Source organism: Cavia porcellus, unplaced genomic scaffold, assembly GCF_034190915.1.
Source record: "Cavia porcellus strain 051 isolate PalLab524CR breed Dunkin Hartley unplaced genomic scaffold, mCavPor4.1 scaffold_18, whole genome shotgun sequence".
Classification (NCBI taxonomy): domain Eukaryota; kingdom Metazoa; phylum Chordata; class Mammalia; order Rodentia; family Caviidae; genus Cavia; species Cavia porcellus.
Genome location: NW_026947501.1, coordinates 46,932,557 through 46,956,530, shown reverse-complemented (window position 1 = coordinate 46,956,530; position 23,974 = coordinate 46,932,557).

Sequence of the window (23,974 nt, the reverse complement as noted above, 5' to 3'; positions counted from 1 at the left end):
GCAGTACCAAGCAGTTCTCTTCTTATACCAATATCATGAAAGGCAAATTTCTCAGAAATCCTTTTATTGGATTGGGCAATATCATAAGATTCTGGGAAACTGTCTGAAAACTGAAAACAGAATGTGTGTTCATTTGAGCCCTGAACAAGATGTGAATTCTAGAAACATGGAAAATAAGGACTGTGATAAGCAACAAGAGGAGGTACTTTATTCACAAAACTATGATGCTGAGCAGAAAGCAGTTCCTTTTCCTTTGTTATAGCTTATACCTAGATGTCCCAAAATATGCTTTTGTGAATAAAGAGGTACATTTGCCCTTCCGTCCCACCCTCACTCTTACTTTGTGTTCCTTCTCTTTCCTCATGCTGCACAGCTTTCTTTGCACATGGAAAACTGGCCAGCAGAATGTCTCCTAACACTACATCTCACACTTGCACTGTGGCGGTGTCTCAGTCCCTTTCTCATCTTGGGACAGAAGAACCAACATCCTGATGTTAAAGGAGAAGAGGTTTGTTTTAACTCACAGTTTGTAGAAATTTCAGTCCATAGTCAGCTGGCTCCAAGGCAGGGCAGCCTGACCAAAGGGCACAACAGAGGAGAAACAGCTCATGGCAGGCAGGCAGGCGGCAGCAGCAGCAGCAAACCTTCCTTCCCTTTTTATTCCATCTAAACTACAAGCCTATTGGTTGGTGCCACCCACACCTAGACTGGACCTCCCCTTTATCCACACCCATAACACTGCTAAACCATTCAGTGTAGTAGTTCAGTTGTTACACACTCTAGATCCAGCTATCTCTCAAAAGTACCACCTATGAGCACACAAGGCTCCGGGACATCTAGGTATAAGCCATAACAAAGGAAAAGGAACTGCTCTCTGCTCAGCCCCAGGTTAAACCCAGAACACAGCAGCAAGAAGGTCTAGGCTTGGGCATCTCTGGACAGAGGTGGCCAAAGCTGGATGCACCAACTGCAATGGTGGAGACACCAGATAGCAGCTCAAATGTGGTGTATCCCACAAATCATTCACCAGCAACCTGACAAGTGCGTTCTTAGGGGAAAACAGAATCCATAGGGTGGGCTTGTGTAAGGATGGTCATCAGAAGGAGAAGAGAAGTCTGCTGGCCTCGTCCTCTGCAGGGCTGCATCACAGCCACCTCCCCTTACTGGCTTCCCTACCAAAAGCAAAGGGTACCACTGTCACCATTGTTTCAGGTGATGTTGTTGTAACCAGGGATCCTTAGAAAGCAGCAGCTGGAAGCAAAACTTCTCAGTTACCACTTGACAATGCAATTCTAGGAAATGAGATGGAAACAGGACCAAAAAAGGAAGGTGGAGAGCAGATCAGAGAGGACGACTCCTGGCTGCCATCCCTGGGCATCATGCCTAAGGATACTAATGCCTTCTCTGATGTGGGCACCCAGGGCATTTTTCTGCATCTTTTGCCTTGCTGACAAGTTGGGACAGAGGTGCAGTGTGAGGTCCACAAAAGTTCTGCTCTTGGCAATCTATGGCACTGGGGTGGCTGATGGACCCCAGGCTGGGCAGTGGCAAAGGGCCCTGAAGACAGCGAGGCTGAGACAATGAAAGGGAACCTGAAGGGTCAGGCGCATGCCTTTGTAGCTTTCCTTCCATTTTGAGCAAATGCTCATGTGAGAGTTCTGTGTATAGGGTCCTTCCCAAGGAGGGAAACAGCGAGTGAGGACAGTGTCCCTTAGAAAACAGAAAATAAGGTTCTAGTCAGAGAGGCAGGATATGTGCTTAAGCAAAGATAACCAACAACAACCAATATTGGAAAGACATTGCTCCACAAATAGTGAACCCAGACACACTTGCACGTCCTCTTTTGGACACTCAGAAGGATTCCTGGAGCATCAATTATCTGCTAAGCAGTGAGGGGTCAGAAGATGCAGGAGGGGTCTAGAGAATAACCTATTAACATTCGTGGTGATGGGGGCTCTTGAAACATTCCAGTTGCTATTTGCACATTTATGTAGTAAGACTTATGCTCATTTGCCATGAAGGGTGTGAAGTGGTTTTTGAAGAGCATCATGGGTAAACATTAATTGCTCTGCATTTTCTTCTTTGATGCATTTAGAATGTGTAGACAAAATGCATGGTGCTATTTCATCAGTATGAAAAATACTGTAATGATGTCCCACTGCTGGCCACCTGAACCATCCGTGCAGAGGGAGGAGAGAAGTTGTTGTAGTCAGGGGTTGTACACAGAGAACATCTAGGATTAGGACATGGAATTTATAATATTTTTATAATGGTCACGGGAAGTTAACACAGGAAAATGCAGGAAATCTATCCACAACACCGAAGACATAGATTATTTAGTCAAGAACCTAAACCCCACAGCAATGTCCCACATGAGTCCAGATAAAAACCCAGAGCTCAGGACAATGCCTCCCACAAGTCCAACTGGAGGTCCAGAGCCCACAAAAAGGACTCACGCCAGTCTCTTTTACAGATCTGTGCCAGGAAGACCCAAGGGTCAGTGGTGGAAGCTAGAAAGTCTATGCCAGCAGGATGAAGGAGCTGTGCTAGTGGGATGAGGGTTTTATGCTTCAGCTGAGAAGTCATGCTCAAAACAAAGACCAGGACTATCCTGAAAGGCACCACAGCTGTCCTCAGCGACATGGAGCCCCCCGAGCTCCTATGACGACACACACAGTCAGGTATGTGCCAGGAAGCAGCGTGATGAGTTCATCCTGTAGACCAAGCAGCACACATCTTTCCCTCTGGAGCCAGGAAGCAATGCTCGATGTGAGGACCAAAGCTTCTCCAGGAGAACCAACAGCTCAGACAGCAACTCGTAGGAGAACCCACAATGCCTCCTTAACGCCTCAACCCTCCACACCTCCCTTCTTCTCCAACTATTTATCCTGGCAACCCTCCTCAGGTAGAGCATCTTCACTCAATGCATGCTGATGTAATCCAGCTGGCGTTAAGTGGACCACCAGTTTTCAATCCATAACAGAAGTCAAGCTGTCTGGGGTGAAATCTCCATCCTTCCACTTACCAGCTGAGTGACCTTGAGCTGATCCCCATCCTGTATCCTCTCAAGTACCTGAGGATACGTCATGCCTGTATCACGGTACTGCATTACAATCACCTCTTATATCCACGTGAGTTATTTCACAACAAAAAATGCTTTCTCAAGATTTAGACCAAAAGAATCATAACTTTTGAGCCTGTGATAGAGATTTGTATAGAAAAGAAATGGCTTTGTAACTTTTGAAGTCCTTTAGACTATTAAGGAATTGTCTAAAGTAAAAAGAACACTGAATTTAATTTAACAATAACATAATGTCTTCCACAGAACTAGAGGCAGCTCCTACCCTCAAGGCTTTCCCTGCAGTCTTTAGTTCTTGAGTTCATTCATCAGCTCCTCCAATCACCTGTTGAAGATACATTGGTGTTTAAAGGTTAAATTGTAAATGTCTTTCTTGATTTAAAAATAGTTCAACCTTTAGTTTATAAAACACATCATTCTTCTGAAAGAATAATAATTTTCCTTTTCATGTTTTACAGTCTGCAAACAGAAGCATGTTGGGAATTCCATTGAAAATTCAGAGCAAATTACTGGCAAAGGCAGAAGGGAGAAAACCCAAGACAAACAAACGAACAACAAAAATTCCTTCCCGCCAGATCCCATTGTCTGGTGATCCTGATGGCATCACTGAAATTCTGTCCTGAGCTCAATCTACGTGAATTTAAGATTTCTGAACTTTTGGAGATCTTGGAAAAATTAAGACACCTCTCTTACTAAGTTTCAAAACTTCCTAATGCAAAGAAGTCTAAAAAACATTTCAGCTCATTTTTCATTCTGTGAGCAATAAAGGAGGAGGATGACAAATTGATGTAATCAAGCCATCAACTCAGACTAAGACCTCTCCTGCCTTTCGGGTTGCACTGGCCCATTGCCCATGCCCCCTAATTACCCTTTGACACCTGGGCACGCAAGGGTTTAATGCAAATAACTGACTTTCTCTCTGATGAGAGCAACGGTTGCATTTTAGCTGCACAGAATGCACTCGGTTATGTTTACAGCGGTGATCATTTCTGATTCTGACTTAATCTTTCCTAACACTGGTGAAGCCCTAAGTACATCCCCGTAATTTACAGGAGGAAGAGGAAATCCGTGCTTCCACTCCGTGGCCCATCCATTCGCCATTCTCTTGAGCACCTGCTGAGTGTTCTAAAGTGCTAGGGACACAGCTGGAGGGGGGTCTTGTACACTCACATATCTCATTCCCTACATGCTAGCTGAGCGTGAGGCGACAAATGAAACTAGTAAGTTTATAAGAAGTACACATGGCTGGGAGAAAGTGTAAGTGAGGAGGAGGGAAAGGACTGGGGTTTGTCATTTGCATAATGTAATCCAAGAAGGCTTCATTGAGAAGGGGGCCCTGGAACACAGTCAGGGTGGCAAGGAGATGGCACTTATGTCTGTGGCCAGGTGTGAATGCCTGGGGCAAGAGGCACCTAGGAAGAGGCAGGAGCCACGGCTAAAGTCCTGTGTATAGAAAGAGATCTTGGGATGGGGGAGATGGGAGAGAGGAGAGGAGAAATCAAAATGATGCAGTGTGTATCTGTACCAATTCCTCATGGTGAATGTACTTAAAACGTGTCACAAGCACACACTAATAAAAATAGGAAGCAAAAAAAATAACAGACCAGAGTAAGCCAGGAGGGTGGTAGAGAAAAAACGATTAGAGAGGTCCTCAGTGCCTGAGGGGGCTTTATCTTCCTGAGCTCTTGGGTGTGCTTGGAGCTTGGAAGGTGGGTGCTGAAAGGTTTAGAGGAGAAGGAGAAGGATAGGATCAGGCTTGGACCAGATTGGCGAGCAGGAATTAAAGGGCTGGTGACCTATTTTAAGGAAGACTCAGCAGGGGTGGTTTCTGACAGTTTGGATGTGGGTGTGAGACAGGGAAGCTGAGGGTAGCTCTGGGTTCTGAGCTGCACCCTGGGAAAGCAGAGCTGTCATTACTGATGTGAGAAAGATTAGGGCAGAGTGGGGCCATGGGGGAACAGAGAGGTCACTTCCCTCTGTGCTGAGGTACAGTGGAAACGTCTACTAGACGCCCAGGCAGAGGGATGAGGTGGCTGGATGCACCAGTGTGCTGTGCAGAGGGGGCTGGAGGTTGCAATGTGGAACTCAAAGCTGTAAGTCTGCATGAGATAAAGGAGAAGGAGTCACACAGGGTGAAAAGCAGAGAGAGTCCCAGACTGTGATGCAGACATCCCAGTCCCAGGAGGGTGATGGCAACTGGCAGGGTGAAAGGAAAACCAGGGCCTCGTGGTGAACTGGAAGCCATTGGAAGGGTTAGTCCACTGCGACAAGCACTGTGACCAGTGTGTCTTGGCTACTTTTCTCTTATTGCTGAGACAAAATACCTGACACCCAAAATGAAGGAAGGAAAGGTTTATCTAGCTTACATGTTTTGGAGGTTTCAGTCTATAAACAGCTGGCTCTGAGGCAGAGTGGTATGGCACAAGGGTAGCCATTCCTGGTGGTGGCAGGTCCCAAAATGACAAGAACAAAAAGGACAAAAGGGAAGAGAACACCTTCTTCCCTCCCTTACACTGTATGCTGACTCCCCGCCCCTGGACTGGTGCAGCCTTCACACCACCAGTCCCAGTGTTGGACAATGAACTAATCGGAATTGCTAGACTCACTCACCTTTGAAAGGTCCATCCCCATGACTACATGAGGCCCTGGGGAGACACCCATACTCAAATCATAACACTGTGGGACGTACAAGACCACCCTGAAACTGATGGCGCATCCAGCCAAATGGAGTCACTGTCAGCCTGCTCAGTGAGGCAATTTCAGGAGGGCCGGAGCGCTGAGGAAGCCCAGAGGAAGGCAGGAAAGGTGTGGGTGAGAAGCAGTGATGTCCATGGTGGGGTGCAAACAGATCCTCTCCTGAGATCACCCTAAAAGGTTGCGACATTATGCCCCAAACAGCTAAGTGTGTCTTTACTATTTGTGTGCATGCAATTTGTACAATCCTATCCTCTACCTAAAAATGCAGACACAGATAATATCCAGCAAATTACCAAATCTAGTGGAGCAGGTCAAGTTTCCATTGCATCTTGCATCAGTTACCTTACTATTTACCAATGTCTGTGGTTATCAGCTGACTGTGTGCCAAAAAGGTTCAAGTCTAGCATCTGAAGCCCATAGCATACTAAATAGAATCACTGTACAAAAGCCAAGGAGTATTCAGTATTTGGTGTTTTCCTCCTTCCTGAAACACAGAGCAGCACTTCCTGGCTTGGGGCACAGGTGTAATGGTGGAGAATGTCTTGCAAATTCCATCTGTGCATTTGCCTGGGAAAAATAACTGCTTTTAAGTTATAAAAATACACTTGCTCTTTTGTCTGAGTGGGTGGAGAGAAATGCGTAAAAATGTATCATTTCCAGCTGATATGTTTATGTAGAGAAACTCAGAAAACATTTCAAAATAAACAGTCCTAAGTAGTTAGGCTAATTTAAATGTTTCCCTGAAATGTTTACCGTCCTTATTATTTTTCACTGAACCTTTACTTGTACACATGAAAATTAGATTAAGGCCATTTCAGCTGTTCAGAACTTTTCTTTTCCAAGAGTCACTTGCTGCAAGGTCAGAAAAAAACCCAAATGGCTTCTTAAAACCATAAGAACAATGAACTGGTGGTAGTAAAAGACTCCCAAAGCACACATCCAAACACAAGTCATAACACAGCAGGACGTACAAAAGCACCCTCAAACTGATGGCACATCCAGCCAAATGGGGTCACTGTCAGCCTGATCGGTGGGGCACATTTCAGGAGGGCCAGAGCGCTGAGGAAGCCCAGAAGAAGACAGGAACAGTGTGGGTGAGAAGCAGTGATGTCCATGGTGGCGTGCAAACAGATCCTCTCCTGAGATCACCCCGAAAGGCTGTGATGCCCAGGAAGTGATGACCATGCCGCATGTGCTTCCCTGAGTAAGTGTGGACTGCTGGAAAGGATCTGTGTTGTAGTCAGGGGTTATGCGGAGAACAACCAGAATCAGGACATAGATTTTATAGTATTATTATATAATGGTCACGGGAGTTAACACAAGAAAATGCAGGAAATCTATCCGCAACATCAAAAACATAGAATTGATTCAGTCAAGGCCTAAATCCCACAGCAATGTCCCACATGAGTCCAGATAAAAACCCAGAGCTCATGACAATGCCTCCCACGAGTCCAACTGGAGGTCCAGAGCCCACGAGAAGAATTAATGCCAGGCTCTTTTACAGATCTGTGCAGGGAAGGTTCAAGGGTCAGCCGTGGAAGCCAGAAAGTCCATGCCAGCGGGGTGAAGGAGCTGTGCTGCCGGGATGAGGGTTCTACGCTGGAGCTGAGAAGTCACACTCACAACAAAGACCACGGCTATCTTGAAGGCACCACAGCCATCCTCAGTGACATGGAGACCCCGAGCTCCTCCGATGATAAGCACAGTCAGGTAACGCCAGGAAGCCAGCGTGGGACAAGTTCATCCTGGAGACCAAGCGGCACACGGCACACGGCACACGTCTTCCCCTCTGGAGCCAGGAAGCAATGCTCGATGTAAGGACCAAAGCTTCTCCAGGAGAACCAACAGCTCAAACAGCAACTTGTGGGAGAACCCACAATGCCTTAGTGCAACAACGCCTTAACACCTCCCTTCTTCTCCACCTATTTAACCTAGCAACTTTCCTCTGGTGGAGCATCTTCACTCAATGCCATGCTGATGTAATCCAGCTGGCATTAAGTTGACCGCCAGTTCTTAATCCATAAGAAGCTGCATGCATCTGGGGTTGAACTTGGACTTCCAGGCGTAACACGGCTTCGGTTCCGGCTTCAGCTGGGTATAGGAACCATTTCAGCTCCCCAGAGCCAAATCAAACAGTTTTACAATGTGGTGCCTATAAAGTAAAACAGAAGAGAAAGGCCGTGTGTGCTCCTGACAGGCTGTGAAGGGGCCTTGCTGCAGGGAAGCCCTCTGCCACCACGAGGACCAGCTCAGGCTGGCATGGGGAAGGTGCCAGGGCACCAGGGTAAGGCAGATGGGAGCTAGGTGGGATGGCAGGGCGGGGCTGGCAGCTACTCGCATCTGAGAGGAAAACAAAATGCACCAAACAACTCTGCTGGACAAATTCGTAGTCCCTGAGAATGTACGGAAGCAGGGCTTTCTCTGCCTATGGAGAGCTTCCTCTTTGAGATTCTTCAGTTTTGCTCTACTGTATTTGGATGCAGGATTTTATTACCTACTCTGTGAACGCTTTCCAGTGGGGGCTCTGAATTATTCTCCAGTGAGAACCAGGTAGGTGTCAGGCAAGGCCTGATTCTTTCATTCTTGGAAAGGGATTGTTAAATTCTGCCTAGTACACACCAGACCCTGGATTCCATCCCCAGCACTGCAAGAAAAGAAAGCTAGTAAAATAAAGAGAAGTTGGTAGTATGTTAATACGCAACATCACAAATAAATCCTATTTAATGGCACCAAGTATTTTAAAAGAAACCAGAATGAACATTGATTAAAAGCTATAAATGTCAGCTCTGGCAGAAGGGGGAAGGCAGTGTGAGCGCTGGAGTAGGCTGCCTGGAAAGAGATGTTCACAAACCAGGGGTCAGAGCAACAAGGCTTCCTGCAGAGCGGCCAGATGTGACACCATGCCAACATCAGGCTGCCGTAGGAATGCTAGAAAGGAAGAAGACACACCAGGTCAGGGGAAGCACCTGGAAAAATTTGAAAAATTCTTAAAATTTGCATTAAGAAAAAATCAAATCACATACAAAGGGCCCAAATGTAGCCGACTTCTCAATGGGTCCTTGGCACAAGAATGTAGCAGAGGCCCTGGGAAGAGACCCAGAGAGGACAGCAGGGTGGCTCTGCAAAAAGGAGAGGGCTTCTTGTCCTGAGAGGCACTGCTGCTGTGATTTGAATGCATTTCGTGCCCCCAGAACTCAGGCAGAAGCTTGATGCCCAAATCTTCATCAGTGGTATTAAGGACCGCAGTGTTTAGAGGTGATCAGGTTAGATTGGTCTATGGGAGGAGCTCCCAAGGTTGAATCCTGATGCCTTTATAGGGACAGGGAAAGAGACCACACAGACTCAGGTCCACACTCACCCACAGAGATGACACAGCCTGAGGGTACTCACATGAGCCTGAGCTGTGCTGTGTGGACCTTGTCCCTCCAGAGCTGAGAGGCAGACCTCTTTTCTTCAAAAAGTAGCCTGCCTTGGGTATTTTATTATAGCAACTAAAAGCTGACTACAGGAGACAGCGTGGTGGTGGAGGAGAAGTAGGGAGATAAGAGAGCAGTGGAGTATGAAAAGGTCTGCTATTGGAAGGAATGGCAACCAAAGAACATGTAAGGAAGCAAAGCATTTTATGAGAGAGAGGGTGAGGGGAGAGCGAGAAGGAGGAGAGGAGCAGTGGGGAGGATGGAGGAATTCCTAGAAGATGCCGGATGTGATGCTATCTGGATTGCTGTGTGTGGTCCAGAGCCAGATTCAATGAACTGAGGAGGGTGGACACAGAGGTGGCCAAAATACAGCCGCAGGAATTCAGAAACCTTCCAAGGAAGAAGAGCTTGGACTTGCACATGTTTCAAGCAAAGCCCATCTGACCGGCGGGGCCCCGGGGACGTTCTTCCAATGACATCTGGGTCACAGTGTTTCATGTGCAGAGTGACCCCATCCTTCCCTCCAGGCAGTCCTGCACCTGCGTCCTCCCTGTCCAAACCATCTGACCAGTGCCACCCCTCCCCTGGGCCCTCAGCCCTGCCTCTTTTCGTCCTCATTGCACGTCCTGATTCCTCCCCCTCTGTCAAAGCCTAGCCTCCTCCAGAAGCTTTCTGAACACCCCTGATTTCTCCAGAACACTGTCCTCGGGGTCCCCTCCACCACTCACCCAGTTCCATTCCACATACACACCAGTTACCCTGCGCTCCAGGGCCTGCATCTGTGCACATTCATCATGACCCTTACAGCTCAGACCTCGAATGTTCCCCCCAGTTCTTGGGGGTATAAAAGGCAACTGGATCTTGGGGTCACTGTGCTCATCAGCAGATTCCCCATGTCATCTCTGCCACCCACAGATGGAAACACTGAGCCAAAATGAACCTCTCCTCCTTTAAATGAGGGATGTCGTGTCCAGCAAAGGTAAGGTGACGGAGACGACCAGCCTGGCAGGGAGAGGCACCTTGCCTAATATTTGCTTCAGCTCCGGCTTTGTGAGCTTCTCTGCAGTGTTTAGTAACCGTGTTAGTTTTCACAGCCTGTGCCGCCTCTGTCTCCACCACTCAGCAGTGCCATTTTAGCACAAAAACACCCACAACAATGTGAAAACGCAGGGGACCACCCATATAAGACATCAGGGAGCAGGTCTGGCCTCAGCTTTGTCGCCAGCTCCCACTCTGAACGGGCCCTGGCCCAGGTCTGCACCAGCTCCGCCGGAGGAGGTCCTGCGGAGGCTGTGGGCAGCCAGACCTGGTGTCACTGGTGTCCCTCGCGTGGACGTCCAGGCCTCTCCTCAGGTGTGGAGGGATTCTGAGATTCTTCAAGACGATGTCAGCTCCCATGCCGGCTTTGCCGCCTGCTGCTTCCTGCAAGGCACACTGCTATCCCTGTGTCTGGGCTCCCTGAAGCCCCTGGACTCCATGTCGGTGAGCTCTGAGTGTGCCAGGCCCTCCCAATAGTATGCCACATGTTGGTTGGCTTAGCGACTGAGGTAGGATCCCTCTGGAAACTGCCATCAAGGCGGTCACAGCACTAACTCCCCATTCTGCCCTCCCTTGTGTGGGGACAGTGGCCCACCTGTCACAGCTGGAGTCTCTGTCTTAATCTCTTCTTCTCAACAGGAAGCCAAGCACAGCACACTGGAGCATCGCCCAGTAGCATGGTCTGAATGCAAATGCCTCTTTGAAGATGTTGTCCCCAGAAGCAATGAGTACATGCTGAGATACCAGACTTAAGACCTGGACACCCCCTCCACATGGCTGTCCTGTGAGGACACAGTACAGCTCCTGATAACAATCATGGTAATTTTCATAAAGAGCGTGTTGACATAGAAGGGGTCACCTTATAAACCAAAGAGGGAAACTTTCAGAAAGTCGGTGGCAGCCCTTTTGCATCACTGCCACAGTCATCGCTACTGCCTGACTCGTGTCCGGGCCTCTGTGTGAAGGCCTGGCACACTCAGCGCTCACCGACTCGGAGTCCAGGGGCAGACAGCGTGCCTCATAGGGATCTCCACCTTCCACTGAGGAATTGTGCTCACCCAGGGTCCCTCAGGGAAAACCACATAGGCTGCGATGTGATGGGGACCTGAGCTTGAAGCCCTGAAAGTGTCCCTGGTAGGCCATCCTCCTTGGCTCCTGTCACGCACCCTGCTGGAGACCGCACTGCCCAGCTACACAGGGAGGGGCAGCAGGGTTTCCACGTTTTGTGCCCTCCTGGACTCTGTTTGAGCCCCTTTCTCCTGGAAAACTCCTGCCTGTGTCCCTTCCCTGTACTCAGCTCTCACCAAGAGCACAGTGGCTCTTGGTGTCTCCTTGTTGAACCCAGTAGTGGGTGCAGGAACCCTGACCTCAAGCGCAGCATCTGAAGAGAGGGTGACCTTGTGCGGGCCACTCCTTGGTGTTCTGCCACTTGTATTTCTTTTAGATCCAGCTCTAGAGCAAAGTCTTCAAAAGAAGGCTTTCGAGGTGACAGGAGGGCTGCTGTCAGAAACAGATGCTGCTCCTTGCCAGCAGGGGAAGAGAGCCCTGGGCTCCCTCATCCCCCTAAATTCAAAAGCACATCCCTGGCAATGCAAGCACCCAGCACAGTGTTCTCAGCAAAGTGAAAACAGCTCATAACCCAGAGGTCACACTGCTTATTAATTTTTATTTTATGGAAAAAGGTAAAACAAAATTTTATAACAAAATGATAGGAGAATAACAATAGTTAATACAATGGACATTAAACTATCTTTAAAGTAGTTACTCAGAGTACTAGATATGGATATAAAAATTATGCAATCCATATTAGCATGACCCTCCCTTTTCTATGAATTAAGAAACACTAATAGTATAACTAACTTGCATTTTTCTCCCTTTTCCCTTCCTTTCCCCTTCCCCATCCGAGTGTCTTTTGCCTTTTAAATAGTTTCTTCTCATTTCACAATATCTATTGCACACGTTAGACCTTACTCTTTCAATTTCTCACACCATGGAGATAACGTGATGGTTTTATGTGAGTCTGATTTATTTCATTTATGAGTATGGTCCACTTACCTATAAAGTCTCAAGTTTATCCTTCTTTGTGGTTCAGCAGTAATCCATTGAATAAAAATACTATATCTTTTTTATCCATTACTTGGTTGATGGAGACCAAACTACTCATATCACAGCATCAATAAAGTTGATAATCCTCTCCCCCAAAAGACCAGAGCAAACAGACAGAAGACAAAAACTGGTATCAGGAAAAAAAGAAAAAGATGAGAAAATCACTACAGACTCTAAAGACAGGGAAAATGGAGAAAACTAATTTTCGACAATAAAGCCTAATAAGTTCAGCAGGAAAAAAGGGTAATCTTTTCATCAAATGCTTCTGGAACATTCAGATAACCACATGCGAAAAATAATCTTAACCTCTACTTCACACCATATACAAATTAACTTGGATCCTATATCTAAATGTTAAGACCCAAATCTAAAAATCATTCACAATAAAATATAAGAAATAACCATAGTAAACTCTGATTCAATAGAGTTCTCAAATATGACACAAAGTATGAACTATAAAACTCAAAAGTATCAATAATTTTAAAATTTGCTCTTTATAAATCAATGTTAAAAAGCTGAAAGGCAAGTGATGTGCTGGAAGAAATTATTTGAAAAATGTAGATTGGATTACAGGCTGTGTAAAGAAATTTACAACTCAAGAATAAAATATTTCTTAAAAATTTCTTAAACTGACAAAAGATTTGAGCAGATACTTAGCTAGTGAGATATACAAGGGGCAAGTAAGTTCGTGAAAAGTTGCTCAACATCATCAGTTATTGAGGAATTATAGATTAAAACCTCAACACTTCCCCACACACCCACAAATGGAAACACCTAAGCATCCATTAATTACCGAAAGATAAAATAAAGCATAAGTTAACCCTTGGTAAGGAATACTACCCAGTGAGGAAACAGAATGAACTGATACAGCTCATGGATTAACTTTAAAGTGGTTGTCTGCATCACAGCAACCAGGTCCCCTTCTCATTGCCACTAAAACCTGAATAAGTGCCACATGACTCCACTAACATTCTAGGCACAGGACACCAAGGCACAGTGACAGAAAGCAGATTGGAGGTTACCTGTGACCAGCGTTGGCTGAGGGGTTACCGAGCGTGGAGCAAAGCCGTTACCAGAAGGATGTGCTCACTCCCTGGGATCATGGTGAGGGTTCCATGGGTGTCAAACTGCATCAGACACTGCTCACTTCAAGTGGGTACAGTTCAAACAGGTGCCTCCCAACACAAGGGCACGGAAGGAAGGAACAGCCGGCAGACCAAGCCGGCAGACCAACTCGAGCATCTGGGAAGGCTGGGCTGGGTTCCAGTGCAGTGTGCCTTCTGCTGATACCCTGTTTTGCTCCATGGATGTTCGGTTTGTAGCTGTATTACTAATGGACATTGTGCGGTACGTCTCAGTGTGAGCCTTGTTTCAGCGGGCTGCTTCATTGCTGACTCTTTTGCTGCGCCAGTTGTTTTAAAGGTGGTGAGCTATTTACGCTACTAACACCAGTGTGTCTGCTCATGTGTATGTATCTGGAGGAAGCCAAGCCATAAGAAAGGGGTTAACTAGTCCTTTTCAACCATGGGCCCTTTCAGGATGGCTAAAGGACCAGAAGAGGTCTTTGGCTTTGAAATAACTTGTAGCTTGCTTTGAGTACTCAGAGCATTTTAACTATAAAGTTTATATGTTCTAATTATATAACAGTTACATGTTCAAATGAAATATTTACCAAAGGCATACAGAAAGGATAATCTATATTCATGCAGCACTTAATAATTACTGTCAATATTTGGATGTTTACTTGTAGGATTTTTAATACACTTCTAAACAGTGCTAACTACAGTATATACAAATTTTTCTTTCTTTTTTCCTTTGTTGTTGCTTTTGCTGTGCTAGGGATTGAACCTAGGGCCTCATGCATATCTGGAAAGCACTCTACCACTGAGCTGCCTCCAAAGCCCTTCTCTCTTTTGAAAATTACATCTATATCCTGTAGGTAGCTCATTGGGTGACTTCTGTGCCCACCCTGTGTGTGGGGAACTACATCTGCTCGACTGCAGTGCTGGCAGTACATTATAGAAGAAATCATCACCCACCAGCATGAGCTAGAAGACTTTTGCTCGTTTTCCTGTGTGTGACTCATGCATTTAACTTTTGCCTAATGTTCTGTCATGAGTGATCATTCAGATAGATTAAGGACACAAAGCTGTCCTGGTCACAGATAACACCCAGTATCAACTTATTGAATCATTACTATATTAATGTGCACCACTTAAAATCAGCTAATGGGGAGCTGTGCATTGTTGGCTCCCTTTGGAAACTTAACAAGACTTCCGGGGTTCAGTTTCCTGACATCAACTTTGGGGATGAAGAGGCTTTTTCAATGGGAATGTGTGCATTTGATGAATGCTAATTACACGGTTCCAAATCTTCTTTAGCCAATCCAGTTGCAGCTGCTCTCCAAGTTATTTTGTAAATGTCTGGAACAGCTGTCAACATTCTGTGGGGAAAGCTCTTCAATCAATGAATTGACAGAATGCAATACTTAGATTTTTCTGAGCAGAAGGCAAGAGTACATAATATACATCTATTTAGTGATGTAGCCAGCAATGAAAGGGAAGGATTGGTGCTGTTGTGCTTTAGAGCAATGAAGAGCATGTTCACGCTCGTGGGCACAGAAAAGATCTCATAAGACAGTGGTGCTCGGGAGGGAGACCTGAAAGTCAAATGGGGGACCAGCGTGTCCTGAGGACATGAATGAAGCAATCTTATTCCCATCAATAAGAATGTTTCCAGCGGTGCATAGCAGTGCTGTAAATCATAATTTAATTAAAATTTTAGTACTTGTTGATGTTATTTGTTTATTGTCTCAATAAAGCATTTTTTAACAGATGACATCTGGACATTTTGCTTAATTTCTTTCTCTTTTTTTCTTTGTAAATTTTCTTTCGTAAATCTAATTGTTGGAAAGTCATCAGATTGACAGCTTCAGAAAATGAAACTTTTTCTCAGTGCTGTGGTTGGAATCCTGAATGTCCCCAAAGGTCCGTGTGGTAAAGGCTTGGTACCCAGAAGGGTGCTATCAGAAGGGAATGGAACTTTTAAGAGGTGAGGCCTCAAGAGAGGAAGTGAAGTCATTGGGTGTGGGTCCCTACAAGACCTCACCCCCTTCTTCTCTTCTTTGTCTTCCTGGCCCTGAGATGAATGGTTTTCTCTGCCATGTGTTCCCTGCCATCCTCTGCTGCCTCCCCACAGATCCAAAGCACAGGACCAGCCAGTCATGGAATAGAAGCGCGAAAACCGTGAGCCAACATAAGCTTTCTCTCTTTGTTAGTTAATTACCTCAGGGGTTTGTTATAGTGATAGAAACCTAACTTACATTCAGCCTCAGCTTCAGGATGTAACCAGAGAACTGCCTTGTGCTGGGACTGGCCTCCCTGTGGCACCAGAGAAACCCCTTCAGAGGAGGAGGCTCTGATTACATTTAATCTTGGTCTAGTCTCTGCTGCTTTACTAAACCTGCAGCCTAAAGTGGGAAGACAATCGTCCAACAGTGTGGCACTTTCTGGATCGCCATGGGTCAGAATTTTAGTTGAACCCACTATTTCTTTCCACCTGCAAGTGGCCCCCAACGGAATTTTGCACCTCCATAGCCTCATTAGAAATAAGTCCAAAGTTCAAGGAAGAAAGAAGTTTTCGTCCACTCTGACTTTTCATGTAACCAGGTCCCTGCATGGACAATCATAACTTCCTATGTGCTAGTAACCAAAGGATATAACTGGAACAATAGGCTGGAAAGATTTCCTTAGTTAGGTTCTCTGGAAGAATTCACACATTCACCTCTGCATGTCTGGAATTGTTACTGATGGCCACATGCAGAGACCTGTTCCTATCTCCTAATAGATAGAGCATGGTCACCACTGGATGATGCTTCTGGGGAACTTTTAAAGAACACAAAATAATTTTAAATTTTCAATGAAGATTAAAAATAGTCCCTAGCCAGGTGTGTGGCATGCCCGTTGTCAGCCCAGCACTCTATTAGGTTAAGACAGAAAGACGCCCTCCTCTCCACAAAAGCACCTGCACTGGGAGAATCTATCTGCTGTGACTATTCTAGAACTCATCTGGGATGCACTAAAGACTTGGACTGTACATTGCAGTTCATTTTTTGTCATCTTAATTGCCTGGCATGTTAACAGCTTCCCATCCTGAGCCTCTGGTCCCCAGGCAATGGTATAGGCAGCAAGGACTTTGCCCTCCAAATGTCAGAGCTCCACACCTGCCTGCCACTTGTGCCTGCTCTCAGAAGTGCAGACACAGGTTGGAGCCAGGCTGCCCACTCCCTGTGCTGCATTGGGCCCCTTCTCTGACTATAATGATTTTGAGAGGACTTAAGGTGCCAGTGACTTTTCAACTTCTCTTCTTTTCATTTAGTTTTATTTTTGAACCAGGTATCAAAGACTAAGGCATTTCAAAGCAACTGCATATTATGGTTTATATCTGGCTGTCCCACCAAAGCCTCGTGCAGCAATAAGTGGGACCTTGGGGAGGTGAGTGGATCATAAGGCTGTAACCCATGAGCAGGTTAGTCCACTAAAGAGTTCACAGATACATGGGATGTTGCAAGGTGGAGCTTGGTCAGAAGAGGTGATTGCTGGAGGCACAAACTAGAAGGGTTCATCCCCCGCCATTTCCCCCTTCTCTCTCTTCCTGTTCGCCATGCTGTGAGCAGCTCTCCTCTGCCAGGCCCCCTACCAAACCTAGATCTGGTCAACCATGGACTGAACCTCTACAAACTGTGAGCCGAAGTAAACCTCTCCTCCTTCAAGTTGAAAGTTTCATTACTGTGTCCCAGTGATGAGCACGGTGAGTAGGACACCACACACATACTGGGTATTAGAAGGGGACTCCCCCTGCCCAAGAGAGGCACCACTCAGAGAACTTTGATGACCTCGGGTCTGCACCACAGGCAGATCCTTGGCAAAGTGACAGCCACACGATAAAAAGTACAAACAAAAACAAAAATCAGCAGATCCTGGAGCAAGAAGAGAGTCTGACTTTCAGAGCTAAGTGCAGTCTTAGATTCAAACATCTAATTTTCAAAAAAAATCAAAAATCTATGCAAGGAAGTATAAAAGAATGACCTATTACAAGGAAAGAATACCAGAAACTATTCTTGAGATAAACCAGATGATAGACCTGTTAGGCCAAGACTTTAGTTTTTAAATTAATTTTATTGCTACATTTTGGTTATATACAATGATGACATTCATCATATGGAATTTGTACCTGTGTGTGATATATCTTGATTCTTCTTTTTTCCTTCCTGTCCTTTCAATCCCTTTTCCCCTCTTTATTTACAAAAGCTTTGTTTCCATTTTTTTTTCCTAGACAAAGACTTTACACAATTGTTTCAAAGATGCTCAAAGAACTTAAGGAAAAAGTGGAGAAAGTCAAGAAAATGATGAATGAATAGCATGAAAATAACTACAAACAGAAAGAAAGTCTTTAAAAAAACAAAAAACAAAACAGGAGCTGGGGATTTAGCTCAGCGGCCTAAGTGCCTTCCTTGCAAGTGTGTGGTCGTGAGTTTGATCCCTGGTACTGATAAAAATGAAAAAGACCAAAAAAAAACAAATTCTGAGCTGAAAGCTACAATAACTGATATAAAGGCACAGGAGAGGAATACAGAGGCAGAACTGAGCAAGAATTGGTGAACTGAGAGACAGAACAATAGAAATGATCAAGAGTAAGCAAAAGAAAGAACAGAGAATAAAGTTCACAATGTGAGTTAATCTTGATTGCTGACTTGGCTGGGTTAAGGCATTCTCCCAGAGGTGGTTGCACTGTGAGGGTGCTGACCTCTGCAGGGAGTGCACCCACCAATGAGTTCATAGCTGAATGAGCTATGGGGGCAGAGTCTATTGGAGGAGGTGGGGCATGGGAATAACCTTGGGAACTGCCTCTGGCCCTTGACCCTTTCCTCTTGGCCTTTCCCCTGCTCTCTGCTTTTCAAATGCCAGGAGCTGATGGTGTCACCAGCTAGGCAGATACAAGCTGGATATGGGAGTATGGTCTATAGACAAGGAGAGAACACTCCCAGCTGAGAGTGATCTGAAATTCCCGAGCTCACAGTCTCCTGAGAAGGGCTCATCCAGCCCTTTCAGGTACCACACCATAAGTCTACAGTTGTCAACACTTGCATACCTACAAGAGACAAACCCCACATTGACCCCACATTGGCCCAGTTGCATCTCTTGAACACACACCTACATTGCCATTTGGATCTCTCTCACAGAGAAAATCACCATGTTTATTCTGGCCAAGACCATGAAAAACCAAAAGCACCCACTCTGGAGGAAAATGTAGCTTTCTGCTGTTAGAGAAACACTCTGCTAGTTGCCATGCTCCAGTCTTCTCCAAGTTCTAAAAATGTCACAAGCAACCCTGTCCTCAGGCAGTTGCTGACTCTGCTCTCCTATGTTGAAGGGGTACTTTCTTTAATAAAATCCTTTGTTGAGAGTGTACTACTTTTGCCATTCAATCAAATTGCTTGGTAAACCTACATTTTAGCTCTGTATTCCTTTGCTGTGGGTCTCCTCACAAATATTCTGGGGAGGATCCAACACCCGTATTCAATAATTCAATTCTGATCACTAACTCAAAAATCCAGTAGCACTTCCCTCCACCATGCCTCTGCATCATGATCTTCCTGCCTTGAAGTCAGCCAACCATGGACTGAAACCTCTGTAACCATGAGTCCAATCAAACCATTTCTTCCTTTAAGTTGTACAGGTTGGATATTTGGTGACAGTAATAAAAATCTGACTAAGACAAACAGTGAAGAGAACTTGAAGAATCAGAAGATCTCCATCCATCAGACTACCAAGTGCACTGTGGAAGTCTCCAAGGGTCTCCAAGAGAGAGTGCAGCAGAGAGCGTACTCACAGAAACTGTGCCCCAAACCTCCCCAATCTGATAAAAGTCATGAACACACAAGAAGCTGCAGGAGCTCCAAACAGGACAAGTGCAGAGACCCACACCACAGGAGACACTGTCAAGTGCTGGAAAGACAAGGACAGCAGCGAGGGAGGAGCAACTTCTCCATGTAAGGACACCCAGTGAGTCTACTGGCAGATTTCTCGGCAGAAATGTTCAAGGCCAGGGGGCAGACGGCTGCTGAAGGCTAACAGAAAGGATCAAGCAGAACCTGCCTGCAGCAGAGCCATCCTCCAAAGGACAAGAGAAGTTACAGCACATCGCTAACGACTGCCATCAAGAAACCTCACAGTAACAGACTCGGGAGAGGCTGCTGCTGGGACAGTAAACACGCACGGCTGCTGAGGGAACCTGTGTGGCGATTCCTCAGCAAACTAGAACTAGGAATTTCACTTGACCCAGCTATTCTTCTGGCTGTTTCCATTTGGCCCAGTCTAGGTGTCTTCTAGAAAGAGCTAAAGACATCATATTAACAGTAACCCAGGCGTACCCATGTTTGCAGCAGCATGATTCATAATAGGTAAATTTTGGAGCAGCCTGTGTGGCTGTCAGCAGATGAGTGGGGAAAGAGAACATGACGGTCACACACAAGCAGATACTGCCCCACCAGGGAAGGGTGAGCCTAAGTCCTATCTAGGAAAACGGAGGCACCTCGAGACCACACTGCTAGATGGAACAAGCCAGACACATGAGTTCAGATACTGCGTGGTTTCTCTATGTGAGGGATCCAAAGTATAAATAAATTAAAGCACAAAACAACAGATAGATAATGGGAAACAGGGAGATGAGAGTTCTGCAAATGGGAAGGGGACTGAGAGATGAATTGGGCAGGGAAGCAGGAAAGGATGAACAGAGGGTGAAGGTGTGCTGTGAACAGGTACCAGCACCCTGCGATGAATGTGACTTTTATGTACAGTAAAAATGTTCTAATAAAGGGAATAAGAGAAGCTTTGGAGGTTGGTTCCATGGGCCCACTGTGTGAGAACTGCTGGGGGGTCCCGCAGGGTGGAAGAGGGACTAGGCAGCACCCCAGAGTCACTCAAAGCACCCTCGCAGAGCTCTTGGTGAAGATAAGACGTGGAGTGTGAAAGCAAACTAGTCTTGCCAGCTAGCTTGAAACTGTACCTTTTGTTTCCAAATAATTAATTGAAAAGTTGGTGTTATTATAACTGTGGTTTGTAAACATTACATTTTATTTTCCACATAAGCTCAAAGTCAGAGGCAGAAAGTCAAAGAGCAGTTGCTAGGGGTATCAAGAAAGGGGAGGGTAGAGTATTACTGATCCATATCTATAGATTCAGTCTTGCTAGGTAACAAGAGTTCTGGATTTGGAGCTCTGGATGGTCGCATAAAAATATGGATGCGCCTGACAGTGTTGGCTCCAAATAGTTAATGTGGCAAACCTTGTGACACATATTTCATCACAGTTTGAAGAAGCAGAAGATACTGACTGTGGTGGTACACATCTGTAAGCCCAGCACTCAGGAGGCTGAGGCAGGAGGAGCAGCACAAGTTTGAAGACAGCCTGGCTACATAGTGAATTCAGGTCCAGCCTAAACTGCACAGAAAGACCCTGTCTAAAAAAATAAAATAGAGGAGAAGGAAGAGGAGGAGAAGGAAGAAGAGGAAAATTAAACATCAATATCAAGGTAAGAAAGAAAATGTTTACATGTGTGGGACACTAAACCAATGGAGGAAAATGTTCAGGAAAGGCTGGAAGGACTTTCTCAGCCAAACGTTTGTTCTCAATCCTTATTTACTCAATGGAACATTTAAAATGTAAGAGATAATTTTGTTTTCACTACCAATCTTGTTAGATAACATTTTTATTTTCCCTTTGAAATATTTAGCTGTCATTTACTTAATAGGTGGCTGTTTTCTTTTTGATGTTAACACTGGTCCACTGTTAACATGTGTTCTTAGCAGGTAAAATATGCAAGCCTCTACCTCCAAACCTAACACCATTTCTAGTGCGCTGGAAATCTAATTAGGTTGTTCTGGGAATCAAATAAAGTAAAATACGTTTAAAATGCTTTGAAAAGCATAAATTATTGAATAAATATAAAATAAAAATTTTGTTTTAGGTATGGCTTAGAAATCAAATTTGGAAAAAAAATCTTATTAAGTAGAAGTCTGTAAAAATAAAAGATAGCATTGTGTATAGTGTGCCATAAATTCATTTTAATTAATTCCTAAAGGTGCTGAACTTTTGATACTTCAATTAAATAATCATTACAATAATTCCTATATAGAAATACACAGATGCTGGGTCTTTGAACAAAATGAAATGAAAATTTATACAGATGCCTGACAGAAAATGAAACACCAATACATTTTTTAAGGACTCGTAGAAAACCCTGCAGAATGAACTGGAAATAAGAAAAGAGATGTTTTCCAAATCGCTGGCCTTCTCCTTTCCCCCCACACCAGGGAAACCAGGGCAAGCTGTGTGCTTAACTCTCACGGTGATCCTTAGCTTGATTAACTGTGCTGTATTTGCCTGCTTGTTCTAAGTTTAGAAAGCATTTTCTACAGGGTTAAAAATTGTCCGTGGTACTGATTTGGGCATTAAAAAGAGATGCAGCACACACACACACACAGGAGAGAGAGAGAGAGAGAGAGAGAGAGAGACCCATAGATGGTCAGACCTATACTCGGTTAATTACGTATCAAGACCTATTTAGCTGCAATATAAACAGAAGACACATACAAATGTCCTCACACATTCTCAGTTTAGGAAAAAAAAATCAAGTGGCAAAATTATGAAAGATAAAATCTCTATGGCATGGAAATTGAGGTGCAGTCCATATGTGACGATTCCTTGAGATAGGAGAAAAAGATAATTTACATTGTGCATAACCACTCACTGATCAACTGTGCACTGACTGCTTACCGTGAGCAAAGCATGGTTCATGCTGGGGACACTGAGAACAGAGCTGACCAGGAACCTGTCCTCCAGGGGTTTTAAAGGGACCAGAGTTCAGCTCCCAGAACACCCGGCAGACATGAAAACTACACCCCTACAACGTGTTGCAGAGACAGTGGGTTATAACCTTCGACCCCCATCCCAATCTCCTTCCTGAAATGGAACTTTATGCTCCAGGTTTTTTGCCCTGGCACTGCGTAGAAAACTGTCAGCAACAGAGCATCAAGCAAAATAGTCTCAGAACGGTCTCCTTCCTCCACCTGAACAAAGCTTGAGTAGCAGGGCTGCCAGAGGGCAGCTGCTGGGCTGTGGCTGCTCAGGGCAGAGACCACGGCATTGCAGGGACAGGAAGACTGTCTGTTCTCGGGGTCCACCCATGGCCTGACCACCTTCCCTCTCAACAGTTCTTCACGCGAATTGACCACTGGAAATGAATTTCTTCCTACTGAAACCAATGGGCATGATTTCTGTCGCTTGTAATTGACTACATGAAGTGATGCATGGTTGTTAGTACAATGTTAATAAAAGGACAAATCTCTACTGATATCTCCTGCATCTCTTTTAAAATCTAGCAGTCATGCTAATTCATACTATTAGTTTTACCTTTCCTGCTACAAACTGCAGGAGCTCCTAGGATTTCAAAACTGCATTTTTGATTCTGAAAACATAAAGAAGCACATTATATTGACAGGGTAAGAAGTTACAAAGAATATAGAGTCGGGCATGGTGGCTCATGCCTGTAATCTCAGCACTTGGGAGGCTGAGGTGGGAGGATCGTTGTGAGTTCGAGACCAGCCTGGGCTACAAAGTGAGCTCAAGGCCAGCCTGAACTGCATAGGGAGACCTCATCTCAAAAAAGACAAAAAAAAAAAAAGAAGTTACAAAGAGTACAAACATTTGGCAACTGCCTGCCCTGCGGTCAGTATTCTACATCTGCAGTGTGTAGGCCATGTAACGAAGAAGGCAGGGAAACGGGTTTATTTTGCAAGCATAAATACCTCTAAGTTTCGAAGGTTATCAGGAGTGTTCCTCTAATAGTTTGGTTAGAACAGTGACATTCATATTTCAGGAAATCTGTATTTCCTAAGATAAAATGTTTTTTGGGGTCTATATCAAACTAACATCATGTAGGTATTTACAATTTAATCACAGAAAACCATCCATAAGGAGAGGAGATAGTTCAGTCACATACTAGACGTGATGCACTCACTGAAATCGGATACAATTGCAGATACCAGACATGATCCTGGATTTCGGAAAACACTTGGAAAAATGAGCCATGAAGTTTCTTTGGGTGGAAATGGGAAAGCAGGTAATGCAAATGCTGAAGTCATTTAAGGATACTGGAAAATAATTTTTAATCACATGATTTGATAAATGGAGACACAAAATTCTTATAGGTATTATTCATTAGGATAGGTTAATTGCCTTCACTGAGTTTAGAAGTAGTTCGGCCAAGAGTAAAGAAATGAAATAAAGAAATAGGGTTTCTATATTTTGATTTCCAACTCTATAAAACATTTAGGAGATAAAACATCTTGACCCATTTGAGCATGTACAGTGTTTTGCTTCCTGATTTCTTAAATCATTCAGCAATTCTTTCGTGACTGTCACAGCCTTTCTAGAATTAGCTTATTTATGTAAATACCCTGTTCCCCTATGTAGCTGTCAACCTCTGAGGCAGGCATCCATCATCTTGCAAAATGTGTATTAATAGATATTAGCTGGTATAAATGAAATAGACACTGTAGTTTACATTTTTACTTTAAT